Source organism: Anomalospiza imberbis, chromosome Z (genome assembly GCF_031753505.1).
Source record: "Anomalospiza imberbis isolate Cuckoo-Finch-1a 21T00152 chromosome Z, ASM3175350v1, whole genome shotgun sequence".
In the NCBI taxonomy this organism is placed as follows: domain Eukaryota; kingdom Metazoa; phylum Chordata; class Aves; order Passeriformes; family Viduidae; genus Anomalospiza; species Anomalospiza imberbis.
In genome coordinates, this window is record NC_089721.1 from 2258423 (window position 1) to 2274603 (window position 16181).

At 41.4% G+C, this 16181-nt stretch overlaps 1 long non-coding RNA gene across 4 annotated transcripts in view; it reads left to right on the plus strand.

The window, feature by feature from the left end:
- Nucleotides 1-16181, plus strand: part of LOC137465419 (uncharacterized) — a 29019-nt gene that overhangs the window by 7286 nt on the left and 5552 nt on the right. For 2 of the 4 annotated variants that reach the window (XR_010994645.1, XR_010994648.1), the window contains 2 exons: nt 4599-4700; nt 12773-12933. This is a non-coding gene — a long non-coding RNA (uncharacterized lncRNA). The remainder of the gene's footprint in view (nt 1-4598; nt 4701-12772; nt 12934-16181) is intronic. The other 2 variants (XR_010994644.1, XR_010994646.1) reach the window with 1 other exon arrangement.

Genomic DNA, 16181 nt, shown 5'->3' on the forward strand with positions numbered 1-16181 from the left:
ACAGGGTGCTGACAGGACAGAGGTGTGTATTTTTAAAGCCTTCCACATCAAGCTCTGGGTTTCTCTTTGGTTTGTGCTGCTAAAGAAAACGTTACCAGCATACCAATATCACAAAGCTTTCAGTGATCTGATGGTCTCATGCAAATTAAAAAAAAAAAACAAAAAAAACCCACCAATTTTTTGGTCAGAACAGTGAGGTGGTGCATGACCAGCGTGATGGGTGATGAGTAACACTTGAGCCAAATGTTCTACACGGCTGCTGTTTGTGTTGGGAGCTTGGCCATGTGTTAAGGTACCTGAAGCCAAGCCTGGATAAATTATCTTTCCACTTCTGTGCTGAAAGCACAGTCATCAGAAATGCATTGACTTCAAGGGACGTGGCCTCACAAGGGCCTTGAAAAGAAACAGTTTGCAAAAGCACATTTCTCTCATAAGAAGCCATAAAAGAATAGAGAAGAAATACCATGTACAGCTAGAGGGGAAAACTTTGGGATGCTGACAGAACGCTTGGCTGAGTCGTAATGACTTTGCCAAGTGAGGCTCTACCAGGGATCAACCTGTGATGTTGAAAGCAAATGAAAAAATCAGGGCCTTTCAGAACAACTGTTAAGGATGCATGCAGCACAGTTTCTGAGAATAGTTTCTGAGACCTATAAAATAAGAAAAAAGAACAAAAAACCGACTAAACAACCAATGAAATAGGAAAAACACCCAAAAGTAAAAAGGTGCTTAGGTGACCTTTTCTTCCTATCACAGTCATTAAATGAAGCCACATCTCACAGCAGTTCTATCTTATCTTTACAAGCACAACTACAACAGTTAGCAGTTGGGGTAGTTTAATGGGGCTAAATATGATTCTTACATCCTTATTTAGATAATTGGCTTTTACAGTGTGGTCTTGGAAACTTTCTGTGTCTTCCTTTCCCAGTCTCTGCATTGTGTAATGCAATACTTTGCTCCAAGGCAAAAGTTTACTACTTCTTCTTTCCCCTTCTGCTGCAGCAGTATTTCCCATTCTGCCAGTGGAGGCACAGAGTTTATTTAATGGATTTTATTGGTGTCTGTGGTAGAAGCTGTGCTGGCACCATTTGTGTTTGGATTGTCTGTACGGCCACAGTTGCACACACACACATGCACATGTGTGTAACTGTGAAGGAGGAGGCTTTGGCTTCCTTACCACAGCTCTCCTGAATGGTGTTGCTAGAAAGGGATTCATGGACTCGTATAAGGGACATTAAAGCTCATCCTGTCCCATCCCCTGTCATGGGCAGGGACACCTTCCAGGCCTAGGACACTTCCAGGGATTGGGCAGCCACAGCTTCTGTGGGCAACCTGTGCCAGGGCCTCATCCCCCTCCCAGGGAAGAATTTATTTTAATACATTATCTAACTCTACTTCTATTCCTCTTGACTCCCTATAACCATTTAAAGGCTTGTCATTATGTTGCCTCTCCATGGATGACATTGAATGATCAGTATCATCTCCAGGGAGATCACTCAGGTGTGTGGGACATCATCGTTGGGATGGGATGGATTGACCTCCAGAAGTGTCTACCTCATCCTTGCAGTGACATGGAGAGACTGAGATGGGACCTATGAGGGTTGGTGTGTGCAGTGTGAATGTCTGTACCTGAGCATCTTGCCTTGACTTCCAGTGAAGGGCTGGTCAATATATGCATCTAGAGCATGATTCATCCTCTCCCATCCTACACAGATGAATCATGTCCCAAATGCTGTCACATTTTCTGTCTATAATGGGAAAGACAGACAGCTCAGATGCACACAGCTGCACCACGTGTGCGCAGGGAGAGGCGTGATGAGTCTCAGCTAAATGACTGTCCTAAGGTTATTCAGGAAATCTGTAGCTCACTGAGATATCAAACAAGTACACCTTCATGTTTGAACCAAGTGCCTCATACATGAAGAATTTTCAAAATGCTGTCTGTTTTTTAATAATAAAAATAGTCAGGTCAGGTAGATATTTTAAGACACAAAAAATCCTGTTTTCCTGCATATGGTTCCAGTTATAAAACCAGAGGGGAAAACAAATAGAGAAAATATGAAATATAAAAACCGTAGCTTCTAAACAGAATGTTTTTCAAAGGTTTCCATGAGGTGTTGGCTGTTCAGCAAAGCAGACTGTAAAACAATTTTACAAGCCACATTTATTCTAAGAGCTCCACTTATTGAAGTACAATTCAAACTCTTGTTCTGCCGGCCAAGTTCCATAAATTAAACACTTGTCCAATAACACATACCTCTCCTCTGTTTCTTTTTGGCTTTTTGTGTTTGTGCGTCTCTCTCACTCTTTTTTTTTTCTTTTTTTTTTTTAATCCTTTGCAAATGGAAACAAAAAGGGTTTGCTTCTTTTAGGAATGGATTTAAGAAGCAGAGCAGTAAAAGTAAAAATAAGGCAAGGAAAAAGAAAACAGGTCAACAGACTAAAATGAGACTTTTGTTCCATTATTTTGCATCCTGCTGACACTGATTTACAGTGAGGGCTAAATGTGTGGTGTGAAGCTGTGTGATGTCAAACATTCAACTAAAGCTGTGCCTCTGGATATTATGAGAAACCAGCCAGGTGACCTGACAGCTAGGAAGGGAGGTTGGATGTGTGTTCTGCCTTCAGAGAGAACCCAATATCCCTCCCTTCCCTAGAGCGTTATGCCCTTAGAGATGTGTCCATCACCAGGATCACCCTTTTCTTACAAGAGAGGGGTCAGGGAATTGTGAGATATCCTGTCTGATCTGGAGCAGGAATGGACCTGCAGATATGTGAAGGAAAAGCCTTGCCAGTAGTGCTCCTGGGCTCACTGTGCCTTCCCTTTCCCACCTTTTCTCCTGCTTCTCTCTGCTGTCCCCACCTTCAGCTCATGGTGCTCTTTCAGTTTGGTCTAGAGCCTCATTTTCAGGCTGTGTCTAAACTTTGCAGATTCTTTCATTGAATCATAAAGATTAGAAAAAAACCCCAAGATCATCAAGTTTAAACTTTGATCAATCCCCACCTTGTCACCTAGATCAGAGTACCACGTCCAGTTTTTCCTTGGGCACCTCCAGAAGTGGGGACTCCAATGTTTAGCAACTCTTTCCATGAAGAATTGCTGTGTCCTCTTGTCCTGTCATATCACTTCTCCATTAGCACAGGAACTGTCCTGCTGGTCACACCTGCCTTGTTGTGTCAGCATCTTCCTGAGTTTCACTTTGATGTTTCCCTGTCTTTCTCCTCCACACTGACCGTGAGCTGCCTGTCTTCATTTTCAGAACCAGTCACTGCTCCATCTCATCAGGAGGGAAAAATTAACTCCCACATCCCATTACACTGCTTCTACTTGTCAGAAGTGTTTCTAAAGACCCTCTCCTGTGGTGCAAAGCTTAGGCATCCTAACACGAGCTCCAATGAAATGAATGCCTTCTTTAATCCAGAGAGTAGCGAGGTGGGAATAATACAGCAAGGAACTGGACAATATCTCTGCTTTCTTATTAATTCACAGTGAAAACTTGGGTAAGTCAGCTACTGAATGTCTCTCACCAATTCAGAGGTGACCTCTTAAATGAGATTAAATCTTTCTAACTCACTATAGTGATTCAGGGTCTTACTCTGTAAGGCTTGAGTGTGACAGACATGGGCAGCCAAATGTGAATCAGTTTGGAGCTGCCAGAGAAATTACTGCACTTTGTTGAGGGCTCCCTTCTGCCAGGCTGAGATACTATAACTGATGTGTGTGAAAGAGAGGACAGGGAAGAAAATGTGCCTTAGGACATTTTAGTGTGGAAGAATTTAGTTTCTAATGAAGGTGATTTTAGGCAGCCTGTTCATGCTGCAGTAAGGTTGGAGGCAGTCTTGTTGTCAGTCTCAAAGGTTAAGGAGTGACCAAAAATGGTAGGAACATTAGCTCCTTCAGAGGGACAGTTATTAAGGGTGATGATTCCTGCTTCAGCTGCCCACCCAGACTACAAGAGCTCAAAGAAAGCTTTGAACAAGGAAGTTTTTCTGATTTTCTCTGTGGCTGCTTAGGTGGTGCCATGTGGTTTTCTCATGCCGGGGAGCACAAAGGGCAAGGAAGGTTTGGAGCATCCATGACTGCATCAGTGCTCTGCAGACAGGTGATCGGTGATCTGCAACACCTGTGCTCCAAGACCAAATAACTGATGTCAACATACACTGAAAAACCTTGTTTATTCTATGCAAAATTACATTGTTGTTAAGCCTTTGAGCTCTTCATCTGGAGTTGGATATCCTGTACAAGCCTTGGGGAGCTGGGAAAACTCCTTCAATTTGGTGTGAAATATATTGCTTTTTTTTCTAGCTTAGCTTAGCAAAGCTTTGCTTGTAAATATTTTAACTGCAAACACAATCACATGGTGTCTGCTGTTCCTGGGCTGATCCAGCTGAATACTGGGCTGTCTTTAGGAATGCATGGTAAACCACAGTGCTAGGTGCTGTTCAGAGTGGATTAAAATGTCAGAGCATGGGCATTATTTGGTTAATCTTGGGACAAAGCACTCAGCATTTTAATATGGAAACAGTAAAGGCATTTCTCCATATAGTTCACATCGCTTGCTCCTTAATAGAAAGTTAATGGGGATTTTCTTTTTCAGATAACAACAATTTATCATGGGTTTCCCTGGTAACTACAACATCGTGAACCTTCCTTGAAAACTCCATTGGGATTCCTGCAATGTTTGTGAGCATAATGAATGGTAAGCGTAAGGCAAACCCATTGAATCACTTTATTTTAAATTCTGGCAGAGACATAATTTCCCACAGTTCATAAACATTTACAAAAAAGGAGTTTACATGAAGAAAAACAGTTGTTTTTATCACTCAGATCAAAGAATGCGTTTATCTGGATGTATGGATGCGTTTTCTGCCAGCTTTTGATAAACTCAGGTGACAATCTTTAAGAGGCTTCACAGTCTAGAGCGGAACCTTTGAAGTCTGCAGCTTTGCTCACCTGAAAACACAGACATCACTTCTGCTCTCTGTTCTGCGTGAGCCTCAAGTTTGCACTTCAAAGATTGTAAACGACAGGACAAATTTCCCAAGCTGCTTCCCGGCTCCAGAGTTACTGGAATCAAATGGTAAAGTGGGGCGTGTTGCAGGATGCTCAGGAGCAGGTTGGACGGGGCTTGGAGCAACCTGGTCTAGCTGAAGGTGCCCCTGTCCACAGCAGGGGTTTGGAACTAAAAACCTTTAAGGCCCCTTCTAAATCAAACTTTTCAAGGATTCTTTAATATGGAGTGTTGTCTCCACACCCCTGTTGCAGCTTATCTGCTCCTGTGCCATGGGATTGGTATTTGTGCACTGGAAAGATGGTCTTATGTCTTTTGGAAACGCAGTGCAAAGGATTCCCCCAATGTTAATGGTCTTTTCATTGGACCTGAGATGGGAGACATGGAGAGAAGTGAGGGCTGCAGATAAAAACTTATGCGATAGAGTCTGGCTGTCATCTCAGGTTTTATTCCTCTGTAGTTAATAAAACATCACTTATATAAGGGAGAGAAGGGCCATATCCATCAGTCTCAGTGGAGCTGCTCTGGATTCTTGTAGCTGTGCATAAAAAAATGTTTCTGGTGCTGTTGGCAAGTGGGGACTTGTTTACTGTGTGATGGAGCAAGGTTTCTCTTGCTCTTCCTTTTGCTGAGGATTTTGAAGGGGTGTACAGAGCAACCCCATTCCTTTACAGAAGTTTCTAACAAAAAAATTGTTAGAAATTTCTAAGAAAAAAAATTAAAATGGCTATAATACATATATTTTTAATTTACATCTTTCAAAATGTTTAATTTTGCTTTAATTTTTTTAGCAGCTAATATAATTTATCTACAATATCACATGTAAATGTGCACTGTGGCTGCAAGGTGAGAGGGGGCATTGATGGCTCATTCTGAGGCTGTCTAGAGTTGTGTCAATTGTTGGCTAGGGCTCAGCCTTACCCACTGACACAGGTGGTGCCGTCTCCTCTTTCCAAACATGTTTCTGGTAAAGAACTGCAACTCAGACCAAAATCTGCCTTCTGTCTTCTGGAGACTGACTGAGCTATGGATTTAGAAACAGTCTGAGGGTTAAGATTTGTGAACTTCAGCACAGAACATCCCAGTTTATTGATTTATTTTCTTTTGTACAGGGGGCTTTTTTTACCAGTTTCTCTTGGCTGTGGTGGCAGCTGGGGCCAGTGGATGCCCAGTCCACATCTAGTGCTGGGAATGGGAATTGGTGCCCATTGTACAGGGGATGAATGAGACTAAAATCTATGAACTCATATATTTTAGGTGAAATGTCCATGTTTGTGAGGAAAGGGAAGACAAACAAAAAAGAGTGTTTTGCCAGACCTCCTGCTGTGTATCATTTGCAAGTGTGAGTGCTGTGAATTCCCCAGACAAGGCTTGGAGATGTGTTCAAATTGAGCTTGGAGATCCAGGTGGAGGTCAAGGTTTGGCTCTTCCAGAGGAGAGGAAAGGAGGGAGTGGGTTATAGGGACAGGTTAGACTCTGTGAAATGGGGAAGTGGAGACAAAGTCATAGCCAATGTCTTCAATTAACACCTAATTCTTCAAGTGGAAAAGAGGTGGAAATTTGGTATTGGTGTCTCTGAGTAAGGTACTCCCAATTTCACCCTGTGTGTGAGAATAACACTGGGTTCACTCTCACAGCTGGGTAGATGAATGAATTTGGGGATCACCTTTGGGCTGAGCAGAGCGCACTGCCTGAGGCTGGGAGCCAGTTGCAGGTGCAGAAGTGATTTGGAAGGACATGGAGGCAGGTGTTAGGAATTTAAAATTTAAATTTATTCGTTGGAGATTTTTTTTTAATTAAAAAAAAGTATCAGAGTTGTAGAGTTGGTTCAGGCGAGATATATTCATGATTTGTACAGTTTGGGCTTTTTATAAAAAGTATTGCTACTTTTTGTTTAGAAATAGGAGCATGTAAGAAGATAGTGTTTAGGTGGGATTATGAATATGAAATGATTTGCTGCAGAATGATAGTTAGGGTTAAATTTTGTTCACCCCATAGAGAAAAGCTGTATGCTGCTCTCAGTAGATTTGGCCACCTTATTCTGAATTTTTTCTTGTTATGTATTCCTGCCCTTAGACCAGGGACAACCTCTGTGGAACTGATGACTACAGAGCTACAGTTACTTTCAAATTTGCAAGTCCTGTGATGGAGAGTATTGATATCTCTCAGAATACTTTAAGCTCTAGCCTTTTGATGTGCTTTATGCCTTTTTCATTCTCTGTATTATTAGTGCAAGTTATTTTTACAGGAATTGAAAGATGCATTGCAGAACCTTACTGCTGAACTTTGGCACAGTGGTGAAGGAAAATACAGAGTTTGCATCAGCTTGTTTTACTCACAGTAAATTTTCACCCTGAGGGATATGCCTTATCTGCAGCCAAGGTTATGTTTAGAGCCGGGCTCTATTGTAATGTTTAAAATGCAACATTTTGTTTCAATGAAGGCTTCCAGTTATGTGGAGGAAACATCTAACTAGTGTGAGTTATTTAAATGCCACACTCTTAGTCTTGTGTGACCCTGAGTGCTTTCTGCACAGCCAGTTCTTGGGTAATATAGGATTTATGAGACCGAAGGAGGCTTAATGAGGCTTACAATATAAATTTCTCAGTTGTACTGAGTCCAGTGCAAAGGTTGGGATTATTTTTGAGGTCATGAAAAGTTGATTTCGAAAGCCAGGGGTTTGGCTGGAGCTTTCCTGATGGAAGGAAAGAGCCAAGGGCTGCTTCCACTTGCTTTGAATCCCTTAGTGTGAATCTATCTGAGGTGAGGTTAGACTCAGGGTGCACCCCAGGCTCCTTGCTGTGGACCAAAATACCTCTCCACAAGGCTGCTCTGGGATTTCCTGTGTTTCCAGGAACAGCTGAAATGCTTTGGTGACATAGTCACTGAAGTAACACACTTTAAATAATTTTGCCCTTAACATTAGATATGTCACCTCTGTGCCATGGTTATGTTTTCCATGGCTACAGCATAAGTCAAGTCCCATGGCTGATTCCCATGCCCCACCATGAGTAAATACTTAGTTTTGCTCTATAAGAGAGTAAAAGGTTAGATCTCTTTCTCTCTTTGGATATAAAAGAATAATTTTAGAGAGAAGGATGCCTTTTATTGCTAAAAAAGCAGTTTCAGGTCACTACACATCCACAAGTAACAGCTGTGTTTAGCAGAGTACTTTGTCAGAAGAAAATAAAAAAAGATCAAATGCAGAAAGGGAAAATAAAAGAGTTACAATCTGCATGTATTAAAGCCTAGTTTAGCTAAATTCAGTGGTAATTTTTCAAAGGAGAAAAGTACTGCAATAAAACATTTATTGTGTTTTTGTGCTTGTTGTCATTCCTTTGAGAAAAATGAAACAGTTTTAAGACTCATTCTATACTAATTTTTTTCTTAGTTTTCCAGTTCAAGCATTAAACAAAAAAAAAGAGTTATTCACACAGTTCTCATTATAGATTTTACTAGAGGAAAATGTCGTAGCTTTCTGGATGGTCTGACCCATTCAAGAAGTCATCATTTGCTTTAAATGGACATTGGCAAGATCCTTAACAAGGACATGAATGATTAAGGTAAACCAGATATTTGGAATTGAAATGAAGAAAAAAAAATCTGAGTATAAAAAACCCTAAAATACATGTGCTAGGAATAACTCATCTACATGACTTGTGCTCAGACCCATTTGGTGGAGAATTGTTGAAGCCTGAGGCAGAAAAAAGGATGTTTGGGCAGCAGAAGCCAACTTGGAGGCTGTAAAGCAATTTGTTTCTATTTCCTTGTATCAATTTGAACAGTCAAATCAGCTTTACAGCTCTGAAATAAACACAGTTGGGAGTTTATGTGAGCTCAGGATGGTGTAACTGTATGGTTTGGGCATGGTAGGGAAAGGAGAAGAGACATTTGCATCCAATTTGCCGACATGTTCCTCAACTGACATATCAACAAGCCAGTTGAGGTAATGGGGTAGATAAGTATTTTAAGCTGTAAAAGTTTAAAAAGCTGAGAATCTGGAAAAGGGAATTAATTTTGAAGTTCAGCAGTCATTCATAGCAGATACACAGGATGGTGTGAGGGGACCTGGGGCATTGCTGTTCCTGCCTTGTTCCTTGACTTGGTGCAAGGGAATTTTGACTCATTGGAGAACAGACATGCATGAGGCAGAAAGCAAGTGATCTGTGGGCTGCATTTAGCCCACCAAAATATCATCCAGCCTGGCAGCTGCCTCTCCCTCACTCCTGTCCCAGGCACAATGAGCTGCTCCACCTCTGCTGGCAGCTGGCTCCTGGCTGCTCTTGTCCTGGGACGCGACTCAATCAGAAAATACTTCTCCTAGTCTTCCAGACAAACATGGAAGAATGTAGTGCTCATTGATTGAGCTGAAAATGAGGGTACCTGAAGGAAACATCATTGTTTTATCAGGCCTGCATTAAGTTCATGCTTTTCCGCAGTAATATGAGTGTCTGAATTCTTTATCCCCGGTGGGGTTTGTTGGATGTGTCCAAAGATCCAACATTTGTGACTCAAAGACATGAAGTCCCTGTTCAAAACCTGCTGAAGTCAGGGGACACATGGATTGCTCTGTTGTCCTCTCTGGATCAGGCTCTGGAACAGGCCACCTCCTGAGCTGAAGCTTTGGGCTTTTCATAAGTTTTAAAAGTGATTAATATGAATTTTGATAATGACTGGTTTTTAGGTCTTGCCTTTGGCTATCCTCAAAGCTGCTTAGAGAATTGCAATCTTTATATGACCATGGATATCTCAGCCATGTCACTGACCTCAAGGGCAGCACAACCTTCAGGGATTTATTACTACAGAGAAACTATTTCTGCTTCTGAAAGTCTCTTAAAATATTTTATGCAGCGTATACCTACTTATCCCTACACTTTCTGAGCATGGTTCTTCCATTGCCTAAGGCCTCAGTCAGCTCTAGAAATAACCCTGCCCTTGCTTTGGAAAAGTGCATGAAGTGCCTTGTTTCGTGTTTTACAGGTGGGGAGCCTAAGAGTAGGATCATTTAAGTCTGACATGTTTGCTTGTGATTATGGAAATATCTGTAATCAAACATTTTAACAGTCAGTGCTATTTTCTAATCTGTGTGTGTGCAGTCTGATGTCTTTTGAAGGCAGCAGGAGGCAGGAAGGCCTCACAACAGGGAAAATTAAGCCAATTATCTCTGAGTAGATGTAAGGAATAAATGCCCCAATTTTAACCTATCACTTCAATACCTCTACGATTCAGCCTTTCCCTCTGCAGTGAAATGGGAATCACGCTGCTGGGAGCTTGGGGCAGGACCTCAGGGCGGGAGGTGAGGGCTTAAAGAGCTTTTCAGCCCTTTGCTTCTGTTCTGACAACCCCTTCCAGCACCACAGGAAGTGTCAGGACGTCACATGGATGGCATGGTGATGATTTGCCAGCCCAAGTGGGCCTTAGCTCTGATCACAGTATCGCAGAATGGTTTGGAATGAAAGGGACCTCGAAGACCATCTCATTCCACCTCCTGCCATGGGCAGGAACACCTTCTACTAGTCCAGGTTACTCCAAGCCCTGTCCAACCTGGCATTGAACACTTCCAAGGATGGGTTGGGCTGGTGGTGTGGGCTGCCACGGCTAAACCCTCTGCTGTGGATGATCCTACTAGGGCAGGGCTGATGAGTGTCAGTCCTTTCCTCCTGCCCTCTCAGACTGGGACCCAAGATCCGCTCCATTGTTATTGACTGCATGTTTTGGCTGCAAGCCCCATCCCTCCTCTGTATGGAGTTTATTTCTGTATCATGGCTGAAGTATCTGATGAAGATTATAGAGGTCAGCACAGATAAGTGTCCCACAACAGCCCTGACATAGAAGTTTATGTGGATTTAAATATCCAAGGAGTCTCATGTGAAAAACTGATTTTCAGGGTATTGCCATTGGTTAAATAGATTTCAGGTCTTTATTACACTATTGAAATACTTGAATCACCACTTGAACTAAATGAAAGCTTACTGTGTGTGCATATAATTGTTTTTCTTGCTACCTATTACTTGATTGGGGTTGAGTAAGGTTAGCAAAAGCATTAAATTAATTTTCTTGTAAAGTTATGCATTATGAAGTAAGAGGTATAAAAGTTGCATTCTACATGGCAAATGTCTTGAGGGTTTGGTTTATAGACTTGTTTATATTTTTATTTTAATGATTATTGCTTTCTTTGTGTCATTTCCACTTTTGAATCTCCATACTCATTACATTTTTATTATCTCTTTTATAAAATAAATGGCAGCAAACCAGACAATTTCGTTCTTGGAATAAATAGATCCAAATATATCTCTCAATAAATTAAATGTTGTGGCTGCAAGAGGGACTTTTCCAAAGTCACTAAGCTGAAGGCAAAGCCAATTAATAGCTGGCCTTTCATTTTTATGGACCAGGGCATGCAGCACATCCATCTGACTTGGCAGATTTGAAATTATCCGAGAGATAGCTGAACTATACTGAAAGATAAGTGAGCAAAATTAGTGCTCATGGAAGGCAACAGATCAACAACCAAAGAAATCAAATCCTTGTGAGCTATGTGCAAACCCTACTGAAGTAATTTTCAACACTTTCTCTTGACTTCAGGGGCTTCTGCGTGAGGGTCTCTGCCTCATAACGTTTTTTGGGGCTAAGCAAATTTTAGTCACTAATTATTACTGTGGGACCTACCCAGTACACATTCCCAAACACGTTGTGAGCCCTGTAGGTGTAGCTTGTTCTTATTGGGAATCTTTCAAAGCACCAAACAGCAGTGTCTCTGTTTCAGAATCACAGAATCACAGGATGGTTTGAATTGGAAGAGACCTCAAAGATCATCTCATTCCCCACCCTGCCATGGTCAGGGACACCTTTCACTATCCCAGGTTGCTCCAAGCCCCATCCAGCCTGGCCCTGAACATGTTCCTGGAGCTGGAGATAGAAAATAGGAGTTTAATTTGTATATCTGCAGTACAAGTGCAATTACTCTTCATAATCTTGTGGATGAGGGGTCTAGAAAAAATGTCTCATGAGGAGCAGCTGAGGGAGCTGGAGGTGTTTAGTCTGGAGAAAAGGAGGCTCAGGGGGGACCTTCTCCCTGTCTACAGCTCCCTGACAGGAGGGTGGAGTGAGGTAAGGGTCATCCTCAGCTGCTATGTCTGAAGGGAAAACATGAGAGGAAATGGCTTTAAGTCCTGCCAGAGGAAGTTCAGATTCATATTAGAAAAAAAATTCACTGCAAGAGTGGTCAGGCATTGGAATAAGTTATCCAAGGAGGTGGTGGAGTCACCATCTCTGGAACTGTTCAAGGGGCATCTGGATTTTAGGGGTGATTGTGGTAGTGGTAGTTGATGGAGGGACTATCTGGTCTTGAATGTCTCTTCCAACCTCTGTGATGATTCTGTGATAAAATTAACTGGTACTTTTTAGTACTATGTGGCCTTTGTTCTCTGTAAAAAAATTTTGTGTGTGTATAGATTTTGTTTTTAATAGCCTTTATTTTCTTAGCATAATTTTGCTGTTCTGAAACATTTGCCTATGCAATTTTTATCCTTTGGATCTAAAGCTAAAATCTACGCTGTATATACACACCAAGTCCTGGGCTACCAAGTCCTCCTCCTGGTTGCCACCCATAAATCCAATTTATAACCCCACAGACAAATCCTTTCTGCATCTAAGAACCAGCTGTGTTTCTCCCTGGGTATTTCCATGTAAAGTCTTTTCTAGAGTTTTGAAGAATTTGATGTTAATCAGTTCCTTCCTATTTTCTCTTGTTCTCCCAGTCTTCTTCCAGGCTCACTGGGAAATTGGAGCCGTGGTGGTGAGAATAATTGCCTTGTTAGGAATAAGTGAACTGAATGAAATCAGCCCAGTGGTGTGAACAATAACATTTTGTAGCAGTCAGGCTCTGGTGTGCTGAGCTCCTGCCTGCTCAGCTGACCAGGTTGGCCTTGTGCTGTGCTCATGTTTTTACATGTTTGTCTGTATCAAACTTTTCCTTTGTTCCATGTTTCTATCCCAAACTCTCTTGGAGCAGAGCCATCTTTTTGGACTGGGAACACGTGGCCTAGTGGAATATATTATTAAGGCTTCCAAGAGGAACAGTAAGTTCTTCTATAAGAATGGAATAGAATAAGAATAGTAAGAATAATGTGAATAATACTGAAGAATACAAGCTTGTTGGAACAGCTAACATAAGTTCTACATCTAAAAATAGAACACCAGCAAGAGAGTTCAAATTAATTTAAACTAAGGTTTTTGTTGATGTTGTTGTTGTTTTTTTTTTGTTTTGTTTTTTTTTGTTTTTTTTGTTTACTGGGATTTGCAAGTGGATGGGGATTTGTATTTTGAAAAACTAGCATTTTACCTTATACATTTTCTAAATAGGAATTTTAGGAAATAACTGTTGAACTGTGCCATGCCCTTACTCCATGACAAACACCCCACCAATGTACAGTAATGATATGGTTGCCAATAATGATATGGTTGTTTTGAACTCTCTTGTTGGAGTTTTGCCTTTGGCAGCAGGGAAGTATTTGGGATCTGATGCCTTGTGTGGTGGACAAAACATTTAATTGCATTTAAGCAATAAGCAAAACTTTTCTTTTTACACAGTCTTATTGCTGTTGGAGAGGGGGAAGAGAAATTGTGATCTAAAAGCCTCTTAAAAGGGATTTGAAGTGATGAAAAACTGTGGGTGTAGAAATGAGAATTTATGGAGCCATTGGCTATTGCTGCCAATCCTAATTATAATGTTCTATCTATGTTATTTGCATGGGGGTAAAATTTTCTATGTTGGTCATGGAGCTGGGTGGATTGTAGAACACTGCATGAATGCAGATCCAATATATAGCCTTTCCAGAGGTACATAGCATCCTGGTTCCTCAAAGAGACTTTTATCTAAATTCAAACCATGCAGGAACAAGGAGAGACTTTAGTTACACAAGTGTGTGTAATCCATTATTTTTTGGGGGGCTTTCTGTTTATGTTTGAATCATGGAGTCACAGCATGGTTTGGATTGGGAGGGACCTTAGAGACCATGCAGTTCCACCCCTGCCTTGGACAGGGACACATTCCACTAGACCAGGTTACTCAGAACCCCATCCAGCCTGACCTTGAACATCTCCAGGAGTGGGGAGTCTACAACCCTTTTTTCCTGTCACTCCAGGCTTTTGTCCCCAGTCCCTCTGTAGCTCTCCTGGAGCCCCTTGAGGCGCTGGCAGGGGCTCTGAGCTCTCCCTGGAGCCTTCTCTTGTGCAGGTGCACAGCCCCAGCTGTGCCAGGCTGGCTCCAGAGCAGAGGGGCTCCAGCCCTGGGAGAATCTTTGTCACCCTCGTCTGGACTCGCTCCAACAGGCCCATGACCTTTTGTGTACTTTGTTACTGCAAGGCAGGATGTGACATCTTGATCAGAAACGGTAATGAGGGCACCAGGCATCCTGTTATCACCTCTAGTTCACGTTCCCTCCTGTGTCAGGAGGCTTTGGAATAACAGGGACTCCAAGGCATGGACACTGGTCACTGCCACCAAAGGTAGCCCTGCAAGAGACGTGTCGAAAGGGCTGTGCACTCTCTGGTGATGGCTGTAACCAGCAAGGGCTGGGGTTGGAGTGTGGAGGCTAGGACGATGACAAGAGCATGCCAAATTTCATTTTCACTCAGCTTGCTCACTGGATATCCAGTAAAATATTCCCAGGCCATTTCTGTCTGTTTCTTTTAAGCAATGTTCTTTCCCAGCAAATACATGCTTCCTATGGCTGCCACTTTATATATTGAATTAGTAAAGCTTATTAAGTCCCCCATTATTTTGTTGCATGATGGAGAATACAGGTGTTTTTCCACATAAAATGTTCACATGACACAGCAGGAGTAGCACTTTAAGCCTTAATGGCATGCACTTGGTTATCTAATTTTTGCACATTAATCCTCTCAAGATGTCTGTTAACACAAACCTTGCTAATTAATGTTGCTTTAGTGTCTGCAAATGAATGATTCAGTTTTTTAAAGGAAATTGGAAGACCACAGAGCACTGTATTATGAATCATAATATCAGTGACATTTAAAGGCATGTAAAATAACTTAGCTGGTATGTGATATAGAATTATACCACAATCTAACCTCATCAACAAAAAGGTCATTATCCCTGATACACCCATTTTTGTTTATGTTTAGACAATTACTGCTGTAGCAAGACTTGGGCAAATGTCTTTATTTTAATGTATTTTTGTAAGGAAAAAAGAAGGGATTCTCACCCAAAACAAATGTCTAAAAAGACATGGAGGTCCAAATAAGTTACTCTAGACTTCCCTTTTTAGTAAATAGAGATATACAGGCACCTACAGAAGGTAAATAATCTAATCAAAGCCTAAGAGAATTCACATCTAACCCTTATGCAAACAACAATGTTGAAACAAGCTCAAGTTCAAAACTATTTATACCAAAAAAGTGAATACTTAAGGGACTTTAGGCATTCCTTTTACCTTCTTATTTGGAATGGAAAATAGCAGACATCCTGTTGTCTCTGTTTTGGCATATCTGAGGCCAGCAAATGTGTCAAACTTGCACTGTGGTCCTGAAATTTAAGCCTTTATTTCCATTCCAAAGGGATCTGGAATTTTAAAGTTACACGGACAATTTTCTGGATATTTGACTTGCAAAGCAATTTCTAGTCTTGAGTTGATTTACTGCTTGCAATAAAGCTGTTCATCAGAAAATGTGAACCTAATTAACAAGTATCCAACCTACATCTTTCTATCATCTACTGACAGTAAATGTACACAAAAAAAATGGGAAACCTTGTACCAAAATTGTGAGGAGATATTCAAATATAATCACCATTTCCACACAAAATCTTAAAAACTATCTGTGGATTTGGTGGAGCAGAACTTGGTAGAAACCGTGGACAGAAAATGATGCACATTATCACTATTTTTACTTAAAAACTTTGAACGTAAGACTCCCATAGACGAGCTTAACCACAGACATACAACTTAAATCCTCCTAAACCTCATGGCTTATTTATTGCATAGTAATGTTTTTAACAGAAGGACTGATTAGGTGTTGGAGCAAACTACCAGGGAAGGCAGTAGATCCCTCTTCTCTTGAAGTCTTTATCTCAAAACTGGAAGTCAACAGTGCTGCACTCAATACAGCAGCTACAGGATGAAGTTTACTGTCAGTATTACATGGGCT